The 12,745-nt window shown below is 46.1% G+C and overlaps 1 protein-coding gene across 5 annotated transcripts in view; it reads right to left on the reverse strand.

Moving 5' to 3' along the window:
- Gpr160 (G protein-coupled receptor 160) overlaps window positions 1–11,857 on the reverse strand; it is a 31,398-nt gene extending 19,541 nt beyond the window's left edge. For 3 of the 5 annotated variants that reach the window (XR_004945288.1, XM_036191251.1, XM_036191248.1), the window contains exon 1: window positions 11,665–11,857. The gene's annotated coding sequence lies outside the window, so the exon portion shown is untranslated. The other 2 variants (XM_036191250.1, XM_036191249.1) reach the window with 2 other exon arrangements.
- Window positions 11,858–12,745: the final 888 nt, after the last annotated feature.

Raw genomic sequence — 12,745 nt, forward strand, 5'->3', positions numbered from 1 at the left:
GACCAGGAAGTCTGCTGCAAGACTGTGTCTTCTACACCTATGAAATCACAGTATGGCTGCTTAAGGCCAGAACAGTGACATCACCGGCTGACATGCCAATGTGGATGAGGAAGTCTCATAGACTACCTCCATCTCTAGATGAAAACTTTAACAACTGCTGAGAGCTGGAGAACTAGCCTTCCTCTGGGATGTGTTTCCTGAACGGTTGTCTAATACTAAGTGGTCAGCCCTAGAACATATGCATACAAGCAACACCAAATCATTCAGCAGACTCCCCTCCTCGTGTGTGTGTGTGTGTGTGTGTGTGTGTGTGTGTGTGTGTGTGTGTGTAACAGTAATAATTAAAAAGAGGCCACAAATTTGAGAAGGCACTGGGAGGAAATTAAAGGGATAGAAGGTGGAGGCAGGGGAATTGATGTAACTATATTTTAATTTAAAAAATTAATGTTTTAAAAAGGACTGGCAAAAGGTTTAGGTAGTCATTTCACCACATAAAATGATTAATAATCAGATGAAAAAGTCCTCCATATCATGTACCTTTAAGAAAATGCCAATTAAAACTAATGTGCTGGAAGAGCCTGACCAACTCAGCTGTCACACTAGCCCAGATATAGTGCTTTGAGTCAGTGAACCCCAACACCTACTCCATCTACAAGCTGCTGGACCATGATGAGGAGCTGGTGCTGCAGAACCAGATCTGGGAGCACGACATCACCAATGAAGATGAAAACCTGAAGCATGGCTGTGATTGAGGAAGTCTCAGCCATGGTCAGGTATTTATGGTGCTTCAGAGACCAGAGTCTTTGATCCAGACCAATGACTTGTGGCAAAGAGTATTTGCATGTAGAGCTGTGTGGGTAAAGATGTACTGAGTAATGTGCTACGGTTTCCAAGGCCACTGGCAGAGGTGGGAAGGATGGATGAACCAAGTGGTGCATACATGGTAGAGAGAGGCCTGAGCTGCTGCCTGAGGCCATGTTGATGTGCTCCCTGAGCTGCTGCCTGAGGCCATGTTGATGACTGTGGTCCATGCTGCCACCAGGGGCCTTGTCTAGGTCTGTAGTGCTGCTGCAGCTAGGGGCTGACTTACTACCCAAGGCCATTCCAATGTCCGTGGTCTGTGCTGCCACCTGAGGCCATGTTGATGTCTGTGGTACATATTGCTGCTGGAGGGCCATGTTGGGGAGGCCAGGTAAATGTGTGTGGGCTGGGCTGCTGCTGGGGATTATGGGTGTCTGTGGTCCGTGGCGTGTACTGATGCTGAAGGCCAGGTGGATGTCTGTGGTCTGTGCTATTGCCAGACACCATGTGGAAGTCTATGATCCATGTTCCTGCTGACTGTAAAGGGTAAGGAAGCTTCTCCTGCAGTGGTATCGATGACATCAGACTCACAGTTGAGAATAAGAGACACAGAAGGCTTCTGTGACAACCTCTACCTCACCACTGAGAGGTTGACCATGTTCCAGTGACTGTAGGACAACACAAATTGAATTTTTTTTTTAATCTTTTTGGGAGAAGGCCACTGGGGAGGGGGTAGACCTAAGACTGGGAAGTAAGGGTGATGGATGTTTTTCTGTCAGCTTAGTGGCTGCACATGAATTAATTATAATCTGGGCCCCAGGGCCTCACAGTCAATACCCCACTGACCACTCAGGCCATGGCCTGGAGGGCCTTCTGGTCCTACATCCGCCATATGTAGGTTTAAACTAAGTCTCTATCATTCTATTTACTAACAAAGACTTGGAAGTCAGGTGTGTGAGTGAAAACCTGCTAGATCAGAAAAGCCAAGAAGCAACCAGCTGACCATGGTTTTTGGCTAGAGACTCAGCAGGAATCATGTCTCTTCACTTGTTCTAAAACCAAAAGGAAGAGCCAAACTCAAGTCCTTGCCCTTTCATTCCTGTGTGTCTTCTCTATCCAAATTGTTTAGAAACTCTATCCAAGTTTCTCTATGGCCAGTTCTAGTCAGCTAGTTGCTAGCTCTGCTCCCTGACTCAAGTTAAACTGTATTTAACAGTCTTGGAGTGTCACAATGCCATCAAAATTCCCACAACAGATGACCAGGGTACATTATGTGAAATTCTCAAATAATCAATAAAAATTATGTTAATAAAAACTGTAATGCTACACTATCACATACTCAAGAGAATGACTGTGTAGTGGTTTGAATAAGAATAGTCACCAGACTAGGCAGTGGTGACTTTAATCCCAGCACTCAGGAGGCAGATGCAGGTGGGTCTCTGTGAGTTTGAGGCCAGCCTGGTCTACAGAGTGAGTTCCAGGATAGCTAGCTGTAACACAGAGAAACCTTGTCTCCAAAACCAAACAAATAAGAAAAGAATAGCCTCCAGAGGCTCATATATTTGAATGTTTGGTCCCCACCTGCTGGAACTTTTTGGAAAGTATTAGGATGGGTGGTCTTGTTGGAGGAGGTATGTCACCAGGAGAGAACTTTGATGTTTCAAAAGCCCAAGCTAGCTCTCTTCTGCCTTGGGGTTGTTGTCTCAACATGCAAGCTCTCCGCTGCTACTCCAGTGTCATGTCTGCCTGCCTGCTACCTTGCTCCCCATTGTAATGGTCATGGACTCACCTTCTGAAACCATAAGTCCCATTAAATGCTTTCTCCCACGAGTTGCCTTGGTTATGGAGTCTCAGCACAGCAGTAGAAAAGTAATGAAGACAGGCTACAATAAAGATGGACAGCACTGGGTGCTGCTGAGGAAGTGGAAAAGTTAAATCCCTCACACACTGTTGCTTAGAGTCTAGCACTGCACAGACACTTGGGAAAATAGTTTGTTAGGTTCTTAAAAAGTTAAACATAAATTTGATTCTACAACTACATTCTTAGAAACTCACCCCAAGACATAAAAATATAATCTATACAAATACATATACACAGTAACATTATGTTCTCAAAAGCATCACTTGTAATAATCAAAAGTGTATAAATAACCAAAACCAAAATAATTGAAACAACTGAAATGCCTATCAGTTCATAAATAAGAAATTATGTTGTTTCATAAAAGCAAATCCTTTAACAATACAAAGGAATGGCCTACATAAATTCTACAACACAGATTAACCTCAAAAATGGATGTTAAGAAGCTAAATCCTGGGGAGATGTTTGTTCTAATAAAGCACTTACTTGTAAGCATGAGCGCCTGAGTGCAGCCCCAGCATCTACAGAAAGTGTCAGGCTTGGTGATGCATATTTGCAATCCAGCTAGAGAGGTGAAGGCAGGGATCTCTAGGCCAATGAAAGAACATATCTCAAAAAACCAAGGTGGACAGTTCCTGAGAAACACCTGAGGTTGTCCTCTGGGCTCCATGAGCACCCACATCCACACACACTCCCCCATCAAAAGAAGCGAAGTCCCCAAACCACATCCTAAGATTCCATTTAGATAAAACTTCTTAGAATGTATAAGACAAAACAGATCACTGGCTGCTCAGGGCTAGCAGCGGACTGCATTGATGTGGCCTCTTTCATGGTATATGTGCTGTGTGTGCCCAGTTTAGACTTTCCTCCCAGTGTCCTGGAGTACAGGAGTAAAATTTACCTACAGTGATTGAAGGTGTGAAGTGACTACTCTGTAATCCCTAATTGAATCACATTTGTAGATCTGGCAGTTCATTTTTTCTTTATTAAAAAAAAAAATCTTAAGACACCTTCCAGAATAAAGTTTACTTAATATGAGCATCTGGTGTTCTATAACCTAGAAGTCTCACAGACTTACAAAGCAAACCCAAGTCTGGTTCCAACCAATCACGTTCTACAGATTTCGGGATTACAGAGTAGTAATTTGTCTACAGACCACCTCATACAGGCCTAAGCTAGCGTGGGGGCATTTTGCACACTCCTGGAGCATATAAAGAGTATTTACAGCCATCATACCTTTGGTCCAATAGCAACATTCTAAGAATTAACTAAAAGGAAGTCAGGAAGGAACAGTGGGACCAGCTCATTCTGGTGTAGTTCCAACAGCCGTAAAATACCCTCCCTGCAAAGAATCAAAACAACCTGTAACAATAGGAGTCTGTCAAATGAACTATGGCACAGTCAGAAGGTGGACGACTTCCTGAAGCCATGAGATACATGCTCTGGGGACAAGAGAACAAACAGGAAAAGACTGTCACACACAATGTTCAGTGACACAAGACCAAGCCATGGGCCTTTTCTAGGCAGGCGTGACAGAATTCCCCTAGACTCTCAGAAAGATACTTGGTAAGGTCATGGCCATGCATACCTGTAGTTTTCAGACTTGAATGTGACAAAATTAAGTGAAGGATCTTTATTCAATATATTTTGAGATTGGCCTAAGAGTCTGCATTCTATCAAGTTTCCAGGTAATGCGCTCCTGCCACATACCTATGATGGCTATCTCCAGGTGAGGAGAACACAGGTACACATTTACTTTTTATACTACTTTACATATTCCATAAGGTAAAATACTTTTGTAATAATGAAGAAAACTTATTCTTCAGGATGTTTGAATCTGTAATTATTTTTAGTTAGGGTTTCTATTGCTGTGAAGAGATACCATGACCATGGCACTTTTTATAAGTGAGAACATTTAATTGGGACTAGCTTACAATTTTAGAGGTTTAGTCTATTATTATCATGGTGGGAAGCAAGGCAGCAGGCAGCAGATATGGTGCTAGAGAAGTAGCTAAGAGTTCTACATCTTGATCTGAGGGCAACAGGAAGTGAACTGTGTGCCACACTGGGAATAGCTTGAGCATCTGAGACCTCAAAGCCCATCCCCACAGAGACACTTCCTCCAACAAAGCCACACCTCCTAATAGTGCCACTCTATATAGGCCATGCATTGAAACACATGAGTCTATAAGGGCCATTCCTATTCAAATCACCACCACAACCATCTTGAATACTGTGAAATGGAATCAAGGGTTTATTACTTTCAATACAGAATAATTTGCAATAAAAATGAGCAATAGGCATAGTTAACTAAATTTTATTTTATTATTATTTATTCTGGGGTTCAAACCCAGTTTACATGCTGAGAAGTGCTCTGCTATGCTGCTATAGCTCCAGCCCTCTAATTTTTAAGAGAATGGTGGAAAATTGATGAAAGGGTATGAAGGTACTACTATTTAAAAAGGCATGGAAAAACAAAATGGTAAACTTTAGTCACAGCATGAAAACTAGGTTAAAATGCTAACACTGTTTTTAAAATGTTAACTATATTAAGTTTAGAAGGAAAGATGAATTACATCTGTAATAGTATTTGCTCTGCCCATGACCTTGGGCTATATGGCCTAAAGGAGATGGTGCATCCTGCCATTGTATGTGACCTCTTATAAGGGATTGGAGAAGGGTCACATGCCCCTTCTCCCTGCTCCTGCCTGTGAGGTGGATTCACTCACAAATATGGAGTAGTAGACAGCAGAAGCTGGTCTGGTCTGTACTGTGAGAGGAGTGATGCGGAGAGGCTAACACAGTAAGCAATGCGGCACTGAGGTGACAGAGACACCAGAACTCAGTCCACACACACCAGAGTCCTTGCTCCGGTCTGGTTTGTCCTGCTTTTGTTCTCAAGCCAACAGCCAGTCAACCCTCTTTTACTTGGCCAAGGAGATGATGGCAGCACACAGTCAAGCCTGAATCCCAGAGTCCCTGAAAGGTTATCAGCCCGCTGGCCTGCCACTGACAAAACACCTGTGTCTCTAAGATGGGGCTGATGTATTTGGGCCTAAGCAGGCATTCCATTTGCAGCCCTTTCAACTAGGAAATGCCTACACTGACAGTCTATCAATGAAGACCTCAAAACAGTCCCACAGGCTCATTTCTGTGGGTGCCCAGGCCTGTGGGACTCGAGGACTCTGGGGAAAGGAAACCACATTCTGAAGAGAACTTCAATGGTGACGAAACTGCACACACAGCAGAAATAAGGACACTGACACCATGGTCCTTAACACAAAGTTTCAAATTGAGGAAATCAAGTCGCCTTAGATTGGACTTGCGGAAGCATCTGGGAGGCTGGGCTGCGGGCAAGTGCCTCAGTTCCTCATCCAAGCCAAGCTTTCTGAGAAGCCATGCCTAAGCAGCATAGAGAAGCAGACTTGCAGTTAACAAGAGTCAGGTGGGCAGAGCAGACTTGGGGAGAAGGTAATTCTCAGCCTCAAGATCCACTTTGCTCCCACGGTGCCCAAGCCCTACCTTCTGACTTCCAAGGAACTTCTGATGGGCTATTTTGGGCACTCCCTTCCCACCCGAGGCCTCCAACACCGACTCCACCTCTGCAAGACTAAAACATCATGTAAACCAGAAAAGCAGAAGAGTGTGAGGAAATGACCACTGTCCCAGTTAGGGCTCTTGATGGGATAAAGACCATGTCCAAAGCCATGTGGGGAGGAAGGGGCTGATTCCAGCTCACAGCTTGTCCATCACCAGGCAAGCAAGGCAGGCACTGAAGCAGAGACCATGGAGGAGTGCCGCCTACTGCCTTGCTCTCCAAAGCTTGCTCAGTTTGCTTCCTTATACACCTCAGGGCTACTAGTCCAGGGTTGGCACCACCCACAGTGAGCTCCCCCACCATCAGTCTACAGTTTACAAGTGCACCGTAGGCTTTCCCACAGCCAATCTGGTGGGGGCATTTTCTCAACTAAGGTTTCTTCTTCCCAAATGGCTTGAGCTTCTGACAAGTTGACAGAAAGCCAGCCAGCACAACCCAACTTGTGTTCTCTTGGTACAGGTGAACACAGTATGAAACACAAGCCCTTTGACATTCTCAGAGGACAAGGACCTGTGCACTTCCCTTTTGTGGGCACTTGATTTTTGTTTTCTAGTACTGGAGGGCTGAGGAGTTGGCTCAGTGGCTACAGTACTATGGAGTGAGAATCAGGAGTTTGAGTCTCCAGAACCCAAGTCAATAACAGGCGGCATGGCAGCCAGCCCGAAGTTCCAGCCTTAGAAGGTGGAGATGGGATCCCCAGAGCAAACTGGCTGGTGACACTAGCCATGCCAGGAATTCTGGGTTTGACCAAGAGACCCTGACTATAAATAAAGTGCCAGAATGATTGAGGATCAATTCTGACATCAGCCTAAGGCCCCCACATGCATGCAAACATATGTGCCAATGTCATTCCACATGTAATCCCCTCACATGTAAAAATGCATACACACACACGTATACCACATGCACATTTATGCAAACAGAAAAATAAAAACATTGTCTCATATTGGAACTCAGAGCCCGGGGGATGCTAGGCAAGTGTTCTACCATTGGCCTATGGCCCCTGCGTGTGTTTGTTTGAGAAAGGGTTTTGCTCTATGGCCCAGTCTGGCCTTGAACTTGATTATGCTTCTGCCTCAGCCTCCAGAGCTGCTGGGATTACAGGCATGTGCTCCACTCTACCAAACTAGTTTTCCTCATATTTATACTGGAGTACACCAATGCGGACAGCCCGGCAACGAACAAGTCACTGGGTCCCGAGTTGTGCCGCAGGTCTCCCTGAGCAGCTCACTACTTTCAGAGCTGTGCGACTGGTCCTGCCCACGTGTCCAACAGACTCCCTGGAAGAGAAGCAAACCCCAGGATATCAAGCACTTAGGGACAGTGGAGAGCCGAGGGCACTAGAACCCTGAGCTTTCCCTAAGAGGAGGCTGCTGCAGTGCTCCTTGTGAACTTCTTAGAAGAAGTTCATGGGAAAAATGCAATTTTGTTTTTTTAAATATCTGTTTTGTGTGTGCATGTGTACATATAAGCATGTGTCATGGTATGTGTGTAGAAGTCAGAGGAAAACATGCAAAAGCAAACTCTCCTACCATGTGACTTCTGGGGACTGAAGTCAGGTTATTGGGTTTGGCCACTTACCTTCTGAGCCATCTCTCAGATCCAAATCTGATGTTCAATGCAGGTTCAGTTTTCTTTTTAACTGTGATGTCCTAATATGACATTTGATGGCTATGACTCATGTCGCCAGTGTGTCACCATGGTGGCGTGGCGAATGAGCTCGTCTGTACTACTGAGCTAGCACCCAGATGGATAGCAGGTGCATAATGGAGATTCTGGAATACTGTGAGGCACTGAAGAGAGGCTGGGAATAATACCACCTTCAGTTTTCACAGAGAAGTTTCCATCTTGGCGCTAATGTAGCAGGCAGTTGGAATCCACTTTTGATAAAAGGCACTGAGACTTGCAGAGCATCTGAATGAAGGGCTGGCTCTGGGCTTGACTCTGCACATGCATGTTACATGCATGTTACTCGAATTTGGGAGCTACCTAGCCTAGCTCATTTCCTTCCAGATGGAAGACATCCAGGGACAGGGAAGCCTCCCAAGGCAGACTACCCTCAAGATGAAGGCAAATCTCTGTTGGGGGATGCCCCCCTGGGATAAGAAGTCATCATCCTGTATTTGTGTATGAACTAATTCACTTACATAATGCTTTTGAGATGTATATATATTATTTAGTATTATATAGTATATAGAGATTTTCCTTTGTATAAACATAATTTGTTAATCTATTAACCTGTTGATGGAACACTGATCTTTCTAGTTTGTGGGTAATTTTAAATAAATTGTCAAGCAGTTTTGTAAAAAAAAAAAAGGGGGGGTGTTATGGGGGAAAAAAAGCCTATTATATATCTATTAAAGAAACAGGTCGCCAGGCAGTGGTGGCGCACGCCTTTAATCCCAGCACTCGGGAGGCAGAGCCAGGCAGATCTCTGTGAGTTCGAGGCCAGCCTGGTCTCCAAAGTGAGTTCCAGGAAAGGCACAAAGTTACACAGAGAAACCCTGTCTCAAAAAAACAACCAAAAAAAAAAAAAAAGGAAAAGAAAAAGAAAAAGAAACAGGTCTATGGACAGAATTGTGACAGGCCTGAAATGGGTGGTAATGTCACCTCACCACAACCCAAACCACTGAAACTCTTCTTTTTAGAGAATGGGGCTCCTTTAAGGGCCCAATTTCCTTAGCCAGGTAACAGAAGGCAGAGACAGTGAGATAACCTGTGGCCTACAGGAAAGAGTAGTTAACTTAGTGTATGGTTAATGTCCATATGCATCGGCCTTTATGTCCAACCCACCCATAAACTGTGAGATGGCCACAAGCAGGGGGGGTGAAAAAAATCACGCACACCTCCCACCTCATTTGGCAAAACTGTAAATGAATCTATCAATTTTGGTTTCCCAAAATGAGGTGGGAGGTGTGTGACTTTATGGGTCTAAGTGCCTGACCACCACTGCATATTTCTTTTATTCATACAATGAAAACTGAACCACATGCCACAAAGATTGTACTGAGGTACTGTGAACCAAGTTCCCAGAAGGAAAAAACAACCCCCCCACCCAACCCATCATACGTATGCACAGTTTAATTGACTAGAACTGTATGGCTGTAGAGAGTCAGAATGTTGTAGCTCTAGAGTCAAGCCAATTTGTGCTGTCTTTAGCCCCTTAACAACCCTACCCAGTTCTAACATCCTGTGACTCCCACGTAAAATCCTTTGGAAGGTATTAACTTAGTACACCACTAACTTCCATCACCCAAGAGCAAAGGACTTATCAGCCAGCCTCTGAGACCTACCGCAGGGCTGTTCCCTCTTTGCTGTGATGGCCTACCTGATGTTTCTGGCAGTGCATATTTTTAAGTGGCTTAATTTATGACTTTTTGTCCTATAAAAAAATCATGAAACCATTTCCACATTAGAACATGTATTTGGGCAGTCTGAACATGTGTTCCTAGGCGTGGTCCTTCATATTTGACTCAAGAATAAACTCATATTTTCCTTTGAGGTGATTTTTCTAACACTTCAGCAATCAATTGTCACAGGCAGAGTTTTATGTGGTGCCTCTTTTCAATCAAAGGAATATTAAATTTAGTTGTAGTGAAGTTACTTCAAATATAGGTTTCTCTTTCTGGAGTCTGCATGCCCTTTCTTTACTGTACTTCAATAGCTTGGAACCTACACTTTCACAATCTGCCAATCGAGTATGGCAAAGCACAGTAAGAATTACAGGATAAAATCTGAGGAAAAAGAATGTAGATGAATGTAACTCTCTCTCCACACAAACGAAAAGAATGGCATGGGCATGCAACACGGGTAGTTACAGGCCGGATGTTTGTTTCTTGATCCTGAAAGCAAAGTGGAGTAACTATGGGAAAAATACAGATCCTTTTCAAGGATTCCCCACTCAGTTATGCTGTCTTCATCATTACAAAAACTACTGACATACAGGATGTTCCAGAAGTGCATACGACCCCAAGTGGACCACAGGCAGTTCCTACTCTAGTCTCTTTTGGGGGGCTGAAGGGTGCTGGAGACCCAACCCAGGCCCCGGAGCATGCCAGGCAAATGCTCTGCTGATGAGCCATACCCAAAGCCCAGGCCCGTTTTTTTCTGCTGAGTATAACTTAGAAGGGATTTGAGCCATTGGAAAAAATGCTAACACATTTGATACAAACCGCCTGACTGGAGGCAGCCTAACCCCCCGGTTTGCTAATGGTGTGTGTTCGGAAAAAGCTGAGCCAGCACCCACCTGCATCAACTTGATCTACTAACAAACACCTGTGCCATCTCCTGTGCAGTGTGTAAGACAGACTATGATCTTTTAAGATCAGTCTGATGAGGCAGTATTCACATCCAGTTTATGAAAAATAATGATATATGAGAGGCTTTGAAACTAGAGTCACCTGTATAGTGCTGAACTTACTTTCTGGGAAAAGAAAAAGAAAAAGAAAAAGAAAGGCAGTGTTGCAACTTTTAAAGGGAAATACCCAAAATGTGCAAAAACAGACACAGTAAAGAATTGCATGCCTAACATCCAGTTTTGGCTGTTAACCTCTCACAGCCCAGTGTACTCCTGCACCCCCAAACTTTGAAGCAAATCTTCAGTGTATATTTCAACTTCAGTCAGAAATCCTAAAAGATCAGATTTTTGTTGTTGTTGTTTTTGAGGCAGGGTTTCTCTGTGTAACTTTGGAACCTGTCCTGGAACTCCTTCTTATGAAGCCAGCAAGATAGTTCAGGGATCTTGCCATTAATCCAGAACACGAGTTCCAACCACGAACACGCGTGGAGAGATTATTCCTGAAACTTGTCCTCTGACCTCCACAGGGAGACAGAACACACACACGTTTAAAAATTTTTAAATGTAATTAATATACCCTTTCTAAAACTAAAAACATTTCCTCAAGTTCCAGAACGTTCCAAAACCAGGGCACAGTCAAGGTCCACAAGTTTGAGGCTAACGTTTTATCTTACAGGTTTCCAATCTCCGCACTTCTCATAGGCGTCAACCCGCAGTAACTTTAAAATCTTGATTCACAAAGAAACGCTAGCCATAGGCCCTGCCAAAGTGTGCTGCATACGTTCGTAAATATAAAGCACTCGCGGAACCACCTTTCGTGTCCTCCATAGCCATGGGTGCTATTTACCTCTGGGATCTGAGCAACAACGCCCGTATCGGATCACTTACACAGCTGGGGACCAAGCGAGCGTGTTTCCTGCCTGCAGCCAGGTGATGCGGACGCCCAACTCCGCAGGAGAGAAGCTGCTGCAGCCCCGCGCTGCAGGGGCGCTCCGCGAGCCCGCCGCCGCGCTCCAGTACCAACCGCCCGGCGGAGCCCAAGGGTCAGTGGCGGAGACCGGGTGCGCCGGGCGTGTGCCGGAAAGCCAGCGAGGAACGAGACACACCCACCTCGGCCCTCGGCCCGCTGCAGAGGGGCCCGGGGGACCCCCGTCCGCTCCGCTGAAGCCCTCCGCTGCGCGGCGTCACCCCGAGTCCCAGGAAGGGACGCCTCCTCGCAACGCGACAGTCAGGGCCCCCGGAGTCGCGCGCTCACCTCAGCTCGCACTGCTCAGCACCCGCGTAGCGCGAGGAGCCCCAAGCCGCCTACCCCCGTGACTGCTCCAGGGGCGGGGCCCCGCCCGCTCACCTCCGCTCGCCCCGCCCACCTCCGCTCCTCTCGCCGCAGGTGAGCCCCAGGAGGCGGAGCCGCGCTTCCTCGCCCCGCCCACCTCCGCTCCTCTCGCCGCAGGTGAGCCCCAGGAGGCGGAGCCGCGCTTCCTCGCCCCGCCCACCTCCGCTCCTCTTGCCTCAGGTGAGCCCCAGGAGGCGGAGCCGCGCGTTCTCCCCTCCGCTCGCCCCGCCCACCCCACCCCTTCCTGTCCTAGGTTATTGCCGGAGTAATCTGGCTGCTCCTTTTTCTTTCAGCCCAGCCAGGCCGGGAGCGCTCCGGGTAAACTGCCTGAGTCTACCGAGATCGCCATCTGGCTCATACTGGAAAAAGCAGGCACTCCCTAGACAGTGCGTAGGACGCCCCCTGCCGGTGAAGCGACCAGAGGCGGCCAAGGCTGCCACCCCGGGACGGCTGGAAAAGAGTTGGCAGAAGGCTGCAGGATTTGGGGTGAAGGATCTTGAGGACCCGAGCCCCGCCTGAGGTGCTCCGAACACCACCTCTTGCTCTACGGCCAGTTTCTCAAGTTTACCCTTGGCGATTGTTTGTAGATGAGGATATTCCCAAGGCGACATGACTTGAGACGCATGTGCCACTAACCAATTACCTTAGTGCACTAAAAATCCTGATTTTTAAAAATCAAAATCTGCAGTAACATATCTTGTGTTTTTTTCCTTTGCTGGCCAGTGTTAATTCTGTAAATATTTGTTGAGAACCTATGACTTGTTATTTATTCAAAACATGACACGATTTTTCCCCACTCCTCTCAAGCAGATCCATGTTTGGGATTGTAGTCTAGGCCTTTCCCCCTCCCAGTTGGGC

This window comes from Onychomys torridus, chromosome 6, assembly GCF_903995425.1.
Source record: "Onychomys torridus chromosome 6, mOncTor1.1, whole genome shotgun sequence".
Lineage (NCBI taxonomy): Eukaryota > Metazoa > Chordata > Mammalia > Rodentia > Cricetidae > Onychomys > Onychomys torridus.